This window comes from Eurosta solidaginis, chromosome 2 (assembly GCF_040869045.1).
Source record: "Eurosta solidaginis isolate ZX-2024a chromosome 2, ASM4086904v1, whole genome shotgun sequence".
Taxonomy (NCBI): Eukaryota; Metazoa; Arthropoda; class Insecta; order Diptera; family Tephritidae; genus Eurosta; species Eurosta solidaginis.
Window position 1 is genome coordinate 25,371,920 of NC_090320.1, and position 9,154 is coordinate 25,381,073.

A 9,154-nucleotide genomic window follows, 5' to 3' on the forward strand; every position below is an offset into this window, starting at 1 on the left:
TTGATGACAGAAATGTACTGGGGGGTATTTGCCAAATCACTACCGAGGGGCGACCACGCTAAGAAAAACTAGAGAATTTATACACATATACATGTGTATAAATTCTCTGGAAAAACTTTGTTCTAATTGAAAAAAACTTGTTTCTAAATTTTTTATGTTGCTTTGCCCGGGAGTTGAACCCAAGATCTTCGGCGTAGTAAGCGGAGCACGCCACCACCACACCACGACGGCCGCATCGATCTATTCCACATCTGAATAGAATCGTGACGGCCAGCTTGGAACTAGCGTATATACTCCAAATAGGGAAAACGGACAGATTCTCAACAAGATCCTTCAGACCAATTAGTCCAATTTTATTCGCCCTAAAAGCCATGGAAAAGATAATAGAATATGGGTTTAATTCGTACACTCCCAAGAATATGCCACTGAATACCAACATCTATAGAACAGGCAGGTCAACGCCCACAATTACTGGCTAATACTCAGAGTATGATGGAATGCGAGGACACAGTGCTCTTCCTGTATATGAAGACATACGGGAAGAAAGCTCTTTAGAAAGTGACCTGATAGATCTCAAATAACCATTATTCGATAAGCCCCGGTGAACTCAATAGTTTCCGCAGACCGTTTCCTATTAATTTACGTCTAGAAGGATTTATGTACATACTTTGCAAGAGCCGCCCAATGAATTTTCCAAGCTCATGGGAGCTAAGAGATCCACTTAATAGTTGCCTAGGATACTGTTATACAGAGCGAAGGGAGTATCAAGGACATCATGTGCGGACATCAAATGCTCCAGTGAAATAGCGCTGGTGTGGAAAGCTTGAACAGGCGAAAATATAGTTCAGGTACTATTAAATAAATAGAACGGGGAATTGAAATGAAACATTTCTTGGGTTGCTTCTCGACACACATTTCCCATCTGACAGCACTTACACCACGATAACGGAGCGGGAAATACCGGGCTTGGTGACTGATATCAAGATAGAATGGGCGGCGAAGGCTTTATCTAAGTAGGTATAAATCACCCATATCGGCCCAGATGGTATATTCCCTGCCATGCTCAAAATTTCGAGTAGAGCGATCATGAACTCATGGAGAGCTACTCGTGTCGTTTTCTTATCAAAGGTAGGGCTAATAGACGTGTATAAAAAGTGCAGTTTAGTTGTAAAGCTGCTCTCCACAGTACGACATGTGTACACTAAAGGCGAGAAGGTAGACACGGCATTACAGAGGGTAGTCATAAAAATGAAGTCTTGGAATAATAGGAGTACTTAGGGGTTTCTTTAGGCATTGCCGATGATCAGGTTTGGATGTTATAAAATTATAATAATGTTATTCTTGGCATTAGAGAGAGAACTGTAGGCTTATTATGGGTACTCAGGTCAGTGGTGGCAAATATAGTAAATGCGGGTGGGAGAAGGAAACGATCGAGCACGTTTTGTCCTCGTGTCTGCCCTCGCCTACCTAAGACTACAGCTAAAAGAAGTGGCACAGATATCAGATCTATAAGCAGTAAGTAGCAAAGATTTTAGAAAGCTTCTAGTATTTGCCAAAAGGATGGAGTTTTTCATAGTAGTTTTCAGTTTGATTTCTGGACACATTAAGTACATGTATGGTCTACCAAACCGGCCAGTTTAAGGAGCCAATTAATGGTGATTTATAACCATAAAACCATAAGCAGATAAATCAGCTGATCGAACATACCTTATGGAAATCAATGTAATCGATTAATGGTGCCATACCATAACGCCCTAGCCACAACCATAGTTGGCTATGGAACTAATTGGTTTTTGGTTTCTCGCCATATCCATAACCTAAAAATATTTGAGTTGGAGAATTTAATAACTTCTTGTAGATTTTATTCATTTTTTTGGATACGTTATGACTAAGAGACTTATTTTTTGTGGAATATGTTTGTAATTTTTTGCGTTTTCTACATTTTTATTAATTTTCACGATTTTCAGGATAAGGCACCATTAATCGATCACATTGGAGATGGTTATGGATATGGTTATGGTTACGACTATGGCGTTAGGGTTAAGGAAGTTTAACTAGCCCTTAACCAACCCTATCCTGAGCTCATTTAAACGCTCGTATCGGTGCATAGCAACTTCCGTTTGGAAGACGCTACGTTGACTGGGATGCTTGAAGTTATGGCGAACATGAAGTTGCTGACAGAAAACCCCCTCATCAGACTTCCATTCTAGCTTGTACTCATCTCTGAATCAGTAACGATGAGACTAATTTTCCTTTCCTCTAGGAAAAAACTGAAGTCAAAGTTGATAAGAATGATAGCGACGGAGTCGCAGCCGCCTTTCTCGCAATAACAATAAGATGTATATTGAGCATTTAATGCCAAAGGAAGGTGTTGTTATAGCGCTTCAGGTACCCTCCTAGGCATATCAAAAATAAACTCTAGTTATTTAACCCTATCAGAAAGAAACAGCGGTACCTTCCCGATCAAGGGAGATAGCGCACACAGCCAGTCCACAAGGCATATGTATTGTGCATATTATATTGTGACGAATATTAGCATCACTAAGCTGCTACTAAATAAATGTACAACAACACTAAAGCAGCCCCTCTTATGTAGAAGGCGACGAAGAGATAGCTCACACATACAAATATGTAGTCATCAGCCGAAGTAGTTTCTCACGCATATGGCTATACTGGAGCAAGATTGCGTACAGTCACCAAGTCCAGGGAGAAGTGACGTCTTAATTGAGTCTTAATTGGGAAGGTCATGGTTCTACACAAATTCGTTGTGGCTGAGATGGTTGATGAAGTCATATTGGGAGTGGACTTCTTAGTTGACCATGGCATCAAGATCGATATGCAGAGAAGGATTATGCAATATAAGAACAAGGATGTACCACTAAACTTCAGTTTGGAGAAAGGGGTCAGCAGTAAACGAGTGCTGGTGGAGGAGACTCGACAAAGACCACGAAAGTCAAAGGCAGTAGATCAGGCAAAGATTGGTGGAGCGAATGGGCCAAACAAATCAAAACCGAAGGTACCTGCGAGAAAAACACTGGCATTGACAAACCCTAATGGACGCACTAAAACGAAGGAAAGAATTTCCCAGAAAGAATGCAAGGGTGGTTTCAAGCCAGGGGCAATACTATTGTGCAACGTCAAAACGATACTGATTATACAAAGTCAATCTGTCAAGCTCAAGCACTACGAAGTAGTCCAGTGGCCAAAGAACAGAGTGTGAAGCGACGAACTAGGATAATGAGTAGATGAAATACAGGTATGACGAAAACAAGAATTCGGAAGGTTTCTTGGAGAAAGATTTGGCACTGTTATGCAACCCTCACCGGTGGAAAGGTGTTCCATCAAAATTTCAATGTAGCTGGGAAGGCCCGTACAAAGTTGTGAAGAGGATCAGTGACGCCATATACCGCATACAAACAATTGGGAAACCACGAAATAGAAGGGCGGTTCATTTGGAGAGGCTAGCAGCGTTTAGATCGAGAGATTTGTCTGATCGGAACGATCAGACTTAGGTGGATGGCAACGTGGCGAATATTAGCATCACTAAGCCGCTACTAAATAAATGCACAACAACAATAAAGCAGCCACTCTTATGTAGAAGGCGACGAAGAGATAGCTCACACATACAAATATGTAGTCATCAGCCGAAGTAGTTTCTCACGCATATGGCTATACTGGAGCAAGATTGCGTACAGTCACCAAGTCCAGGGAGAAGTGGTATGTGAAGTCTTAATTGGGAAGGTCATGGTTCTACACAAATTCGTTGTGGCTGAGATGGTTGATGAAGTCATATTGGGAGTGGACTTCTTAGTTGACCATGGCATCAAGATCGATATGCAGAGAAGGATTATGCAATATAAGAACAAGGATGTACCACTAAACTTCAGTTTGGAGAAAGGGGTCAGCAGTAAACGAGTGCTGGTGGAGGAGACTCGACAAAGACCACGAAAGTCAAAGGCAGTAGATCAGGCAAAGATTGGTGGAGCGAATGGGCCAAACAAATCAAAACCGAAGGTACCTGCGAGAAAAACACTGGCATTGACAAACCCTAATGGACGCACTAAAACGAAGGAAAGAATTTCCAAGAAAGAATGCAAGGGTGGTTTCACGCCAGGGGCAATACTATTGTGCAACGTCAAAACGATACTGATTATACAAAGTCAATCTGTCAAGCTCAAGCACTACGAAGTAGTCCAGTGGCCAAAGAACAGAGTGTGAAGCGACGAACTAGGATAATGAGTAGATAAAATACAGGTATGACGAAAACAACAATTCGGAAGGTTTCTTGGAGAAAGATTTGGCACTGTTATGCAACCCTCACCGGTGGAAAGGTGTTCCATCAAAATTTCAATGTAGCTGGGAAGGCCCGTACAAAGTTGTGAAGAGGATCAGTGACGCCATATACCGCATACAAACAATTGGGAAACCACGAAATAGAAGGGCGGTTCATTTGGAGAGGCTAGCAGCGTTTAGATCGAGAGATTTGTCTGATCGGAACGATCAGACTTAGGTGGATGGCAACGTGGCGAATATTAGCATCACTAAGCCGCTACTAAATAAATGCACAACAACAATAAAGCAGCCACTCTTATGTAGAAGGCGAAGAAAAGATATCTCACACATACAAATATATAGTCATCAGCTGAATTAGTTTCTCATGCATATGGCTACAAATATACATGTATATAGCTGGTAACCAAGCATGAAGTTCGCGAAGTTACTAGACCTTAGGAGAAATGGGTAAACGAGGAAACTGAGAGTATAAAAGCAGCGCAAGCTGAGTAATAACAAATCAGTTTTGATTTAAACACGGTATTGGTTGTGAAGTATAATTGTGAAGTACTACTCCCAAAGTAATCTAAATAAAGACAAGCTTGCAATACTGAATATTGGAGTGATTTATTCGAACGTTAGCAGAAGGTGCATAAAAATCGGAATTCCCTAAATTTGTTACAATATAATCCTGTCAGTTGTTTAACAGATAAACCCGGAAAAATCTGGCTAAGCTCTAGGCGAAAGAAAACGCCTCCCCCCGCTACCCTACTTATTGTTAAAAGTAATAAAACTAGTTTCTTAGAAATTAGTGAACAAGTTTTAATCTTATTTTAACTCCCTCTTATAAACGCCTCATAAAGATCAAGTCCACTACTACATATTTAATTACGTACATATATACAATGCAAATATAAACATACATACATATATACATACATACCAACGAGAGAACTACCATTGGTAATACCAATGAGAGTCATACCACATAGGTGTTCGCAAATTCATGACGATCTGTTTGCTACCTAAATAAATACTTTGTGGTTTCTCTACCTGAGCGAGCGCTGATCAAATGAATCGACTTTCAGGGTGAAAAGTGAGAGCACGCCTTTTTAGAAAAAGTACAAAATAATCTTATATAAATCAGTTATAGAACCGCACTTCGTGTACTGCCCGTCCATTCGGATAAAGAAGTAGATAAGCTCCAAAAGCTTCAAAATAGATGCATGAGATTTATTCTTCAGAAACCTAGAGATACACGAACGGCTGACATATTGAAGACTTTAGACTGGTTAAGTGTGAAACAAAAGATTTTTTTCCACTCCATGAAATTCATATTTAATATCAAACATGGAAATGTACCTGAGTATTTAAATAAAAATATAGCATTAGTTGAGCAAACTCACAACATAAATACGAGGAGCAAATATAATTTCAAATTGCCGTTTTTTAGAACTGAAATTGATCAACAGAACATTTTCTACAAGGGTCTGAAAAGTTACAATGATCTGCCTATGGATATAAAAAGTTGCAACCAAATAACAGTATTTAAAACAAAATTATATGAATATTGTAAAACCTTAGCTATAAGATAAAAAACTGTAATATTTTCAAATTTACGAATTAGGCTTCTGGCCGTAATAAATAAATAATCTAATCTAATCTAATCTTTGCCAAAACGACCAGGAATTATTACAATATTTCTACGTAATAGCTACATATGTAAATGACGTAGTAAAACCAGTATCCATAAAGAAATGGGGATTTGTTTGGAACTTTGTACTGTAGATATGCTTGTCAAATGTATGGATATATTATTTATTCAGTTCATTGGGTTAATCAAGGAAATATGTGACGTAAAGTTTGGTAATCCCATTAAATTCGCAAAAAAAAAACGTTAAATTGAGCTACAAATACAATAAAATATTGACAGAAGATGAGAGAATGATAGCGATAAGCTAATATAGCCAAAGAGTAGTTAAGATAACACCAGGCCAGATTATTATATATGGTAGGTACATTAGGGTGGTTGGAAAATAATGTAACGAATTTTGGGAAAATCCTGGTTATTATTGCATCTTCTGCTAACGTTCGTATCGCTGAACTGTCGAATAAATAACTCCAATATTTTCACTTCGCAACTAATAGCGTGTTTAAATCAAACTGATTAGTTATTACTCAGCTTGCGCTGCTTTTATACTCTCGGTTTCCTTGTTCACCCATTTTTCCTAAGGTCCAGTAATTTCGCGAACAGTAGTATGTCATGCGTGGTTAGTTACCAGCTATATACATGTATATCTGTAGTCCACGCCTCTCCGATAACCATATGCGTGTGTATGTATGATTAACTACTTCGGCTGATGACTACATATTTGTGTGTGTGAGATATCTCTTCGTCGCCTTCTACATAAGAGTGGCTGTTTTATTGTTATTTAGTAGAAGCTTAGTGATGCTAATATTCGTCACAATGAGTTTCGTGGTAATAGGAAAGAACGCGTAAAACGAAAAAGAAATGTAAGAGAAAAGGAATGATAAAAAAGTTTTATGTGAATGATGAATGTGATGACAATGTACAGTCACCGTTTCAGTTAGCCCAGGTTTGGAGACAAACCATTTTCGGCGTTGTGCCATCCTCAGTGTAATTTTTGTTGTCGCTGGGATGACTGTTACGGCTACGCTAATATAACGCTAAGGGCAATGGTTATTGTCGCCGTTAGACAGCTTCGGCTGCGAAAGTCTGACGAAAGACTTTGAAATTGATACCACGGGAAGCTGAAACGCCCACGGAGCTTGCTGCGTTTCTTCTCATTTGGCATAGGCCACTCGGAAGTATGGAAATGTGCGAGGAAAGGAATGGTAAAAGAAGATGGAGGAGAAGATGATTTGAGTAATGAATGTGATGACAATGCACAGTCACCGTTTCAGTTGGCCCCGATTTGGAAACAACCCAGTTTCGGCGTTGTGGCATCCTCAGTGCAATTTTTGTTGTCGCTGGGATAACTGTTACGGTCACGATAATACAATGCTGAGGGCAATTGTTACTGTCGTCGTTAGATAGCTTCGGCTGCGAAAGTCTAACGAAAGACTGGAAAATTGATACCACGGGGAGTAGATACAGCTTGCTTATTTGCATAGGCCACTCGGGAGCATGGTGGTAGTTGTGGTTGATATCTAAATGCGGAAGAGCTGTTTAACTCGAATGTGGAGTTCCAATGTAACCAGGTGTCATGAGAAATATATTGTAAAATGTTTGAAAACGGAGTCCAACTCCAGCAAGGTTATGGTTCTTCTACTCACATCAGCCATTTGTACCAAAGTAAGCGAGTCTTGGGCGCTGGTTAAAATTTGCTTTGACCCGTGTGCATTAGTGCATCGTGAGGTTAGGCTGACGACGGCAGTTTTTTACATACACTTAATTACTTTTATTGTTATAACGGCATTGGCTATGGTTATAGAAACAGATACTGTTAGTATTATGATTACTGATATAAGAAGAAGAAGCTACGGTACCGAACTCAGTTTCTACCACGGTTGTGGTTGGTAGCATTTATTTATGACAACAGCTATGATTATGGCGACTGTCACGGTTATGTTATTTACTTACACCTTAGCGGTTAGGGCCCCGAAAATATACTACTCCTACTTATGAATAACTAGGTAAGAAACCTCTGATGAGATAACCACAGCAAACGTTTTATGGACTATAATTTGTGGTCACATACGTGGGAATATGTGGCTCCTAGAGCACAACAACAGAGTTTTGCGACGTCTACATCAGAGTTCATAGGGAGGGAAGCACTATTCGAAGCCACGGTATCGGTTTTAAGGCGCGAAATTAACCTCGCTATCAAGTACTCTCATCTTCGGCTGTAATCGATTGTCTCGTTGCGATCCGCACTATATTGGCGTTTTTCAATACAACATTTAATTGTGCCAATGCACCAATAGATGATGCGACCGATGTAGATATGAGCTTATTTATGAATCACTAGTAAATAGATACGACGACTGCCTCATGCTTGCCGATTCAACGGCAGAATGGACAGGGGAGAAAGGAGTCTTTGGTCCTATAGTCGAATAGTCGAAGAATTTGGCTTTTACAAGCTACTACTTATCATGGACATTGACAACATCTGCTGAGGCTGCTCTGGAAGTATGCGAGAGAAATGTTCCTGCAAAGATTTACGAACATCTACGCATTAGAAACGACGACTACCGATGAAGATATTATGATGAGCCGTTGCGCGCTTGATGCAGACGTCCACATATTCCAGCGAATATAAACATTGCTGTTCCGCTTAGCAATGTCATGCGAATGTTAAAGGGTGTTTCGTCCAAGAAGGTATTCTTAACGGAACCCGCCTACGGTAGCAGGAGAAGCGAGTGGCGCTCACTTCGCTGAAAGGACCAACTGGAAAACAGTTTAAGTTTTATTGGATTTACTTACTTGACACAAGCTAGTTAAACGTGGTTAGATGATTAGGCGCGCAGAAAAAATGTCTCCACATTTCCTCTTACAATAAAACTTGATAAGTGAAATATCATTGATTCAAAACTATTTTTTTTTAAGTTGTAGCTTATTATTGTAGTCCACGATCCTTTTAAATTGGTTTTATATCTAAGTTGCCGTGGGCTTTAACCGATCCCGTCCATTTTTACTAGAAATATTTTCTGCTATAATGAAATTATGTGTACTCAATCTTATCACGATCTGGTAATTTTTGTTCGATTTATGGCTCCCGAAACATAGAAAATTGCTTAGTCATAAAAGGGGCGGTGCCACACACATTTTCAAAAATTTTAGTGTTTTCCAATTTGATGTTATAATAATTGATGTATTTATTAATAGTAAAATTCTATTGATACAAAACCCTTTTTCGCT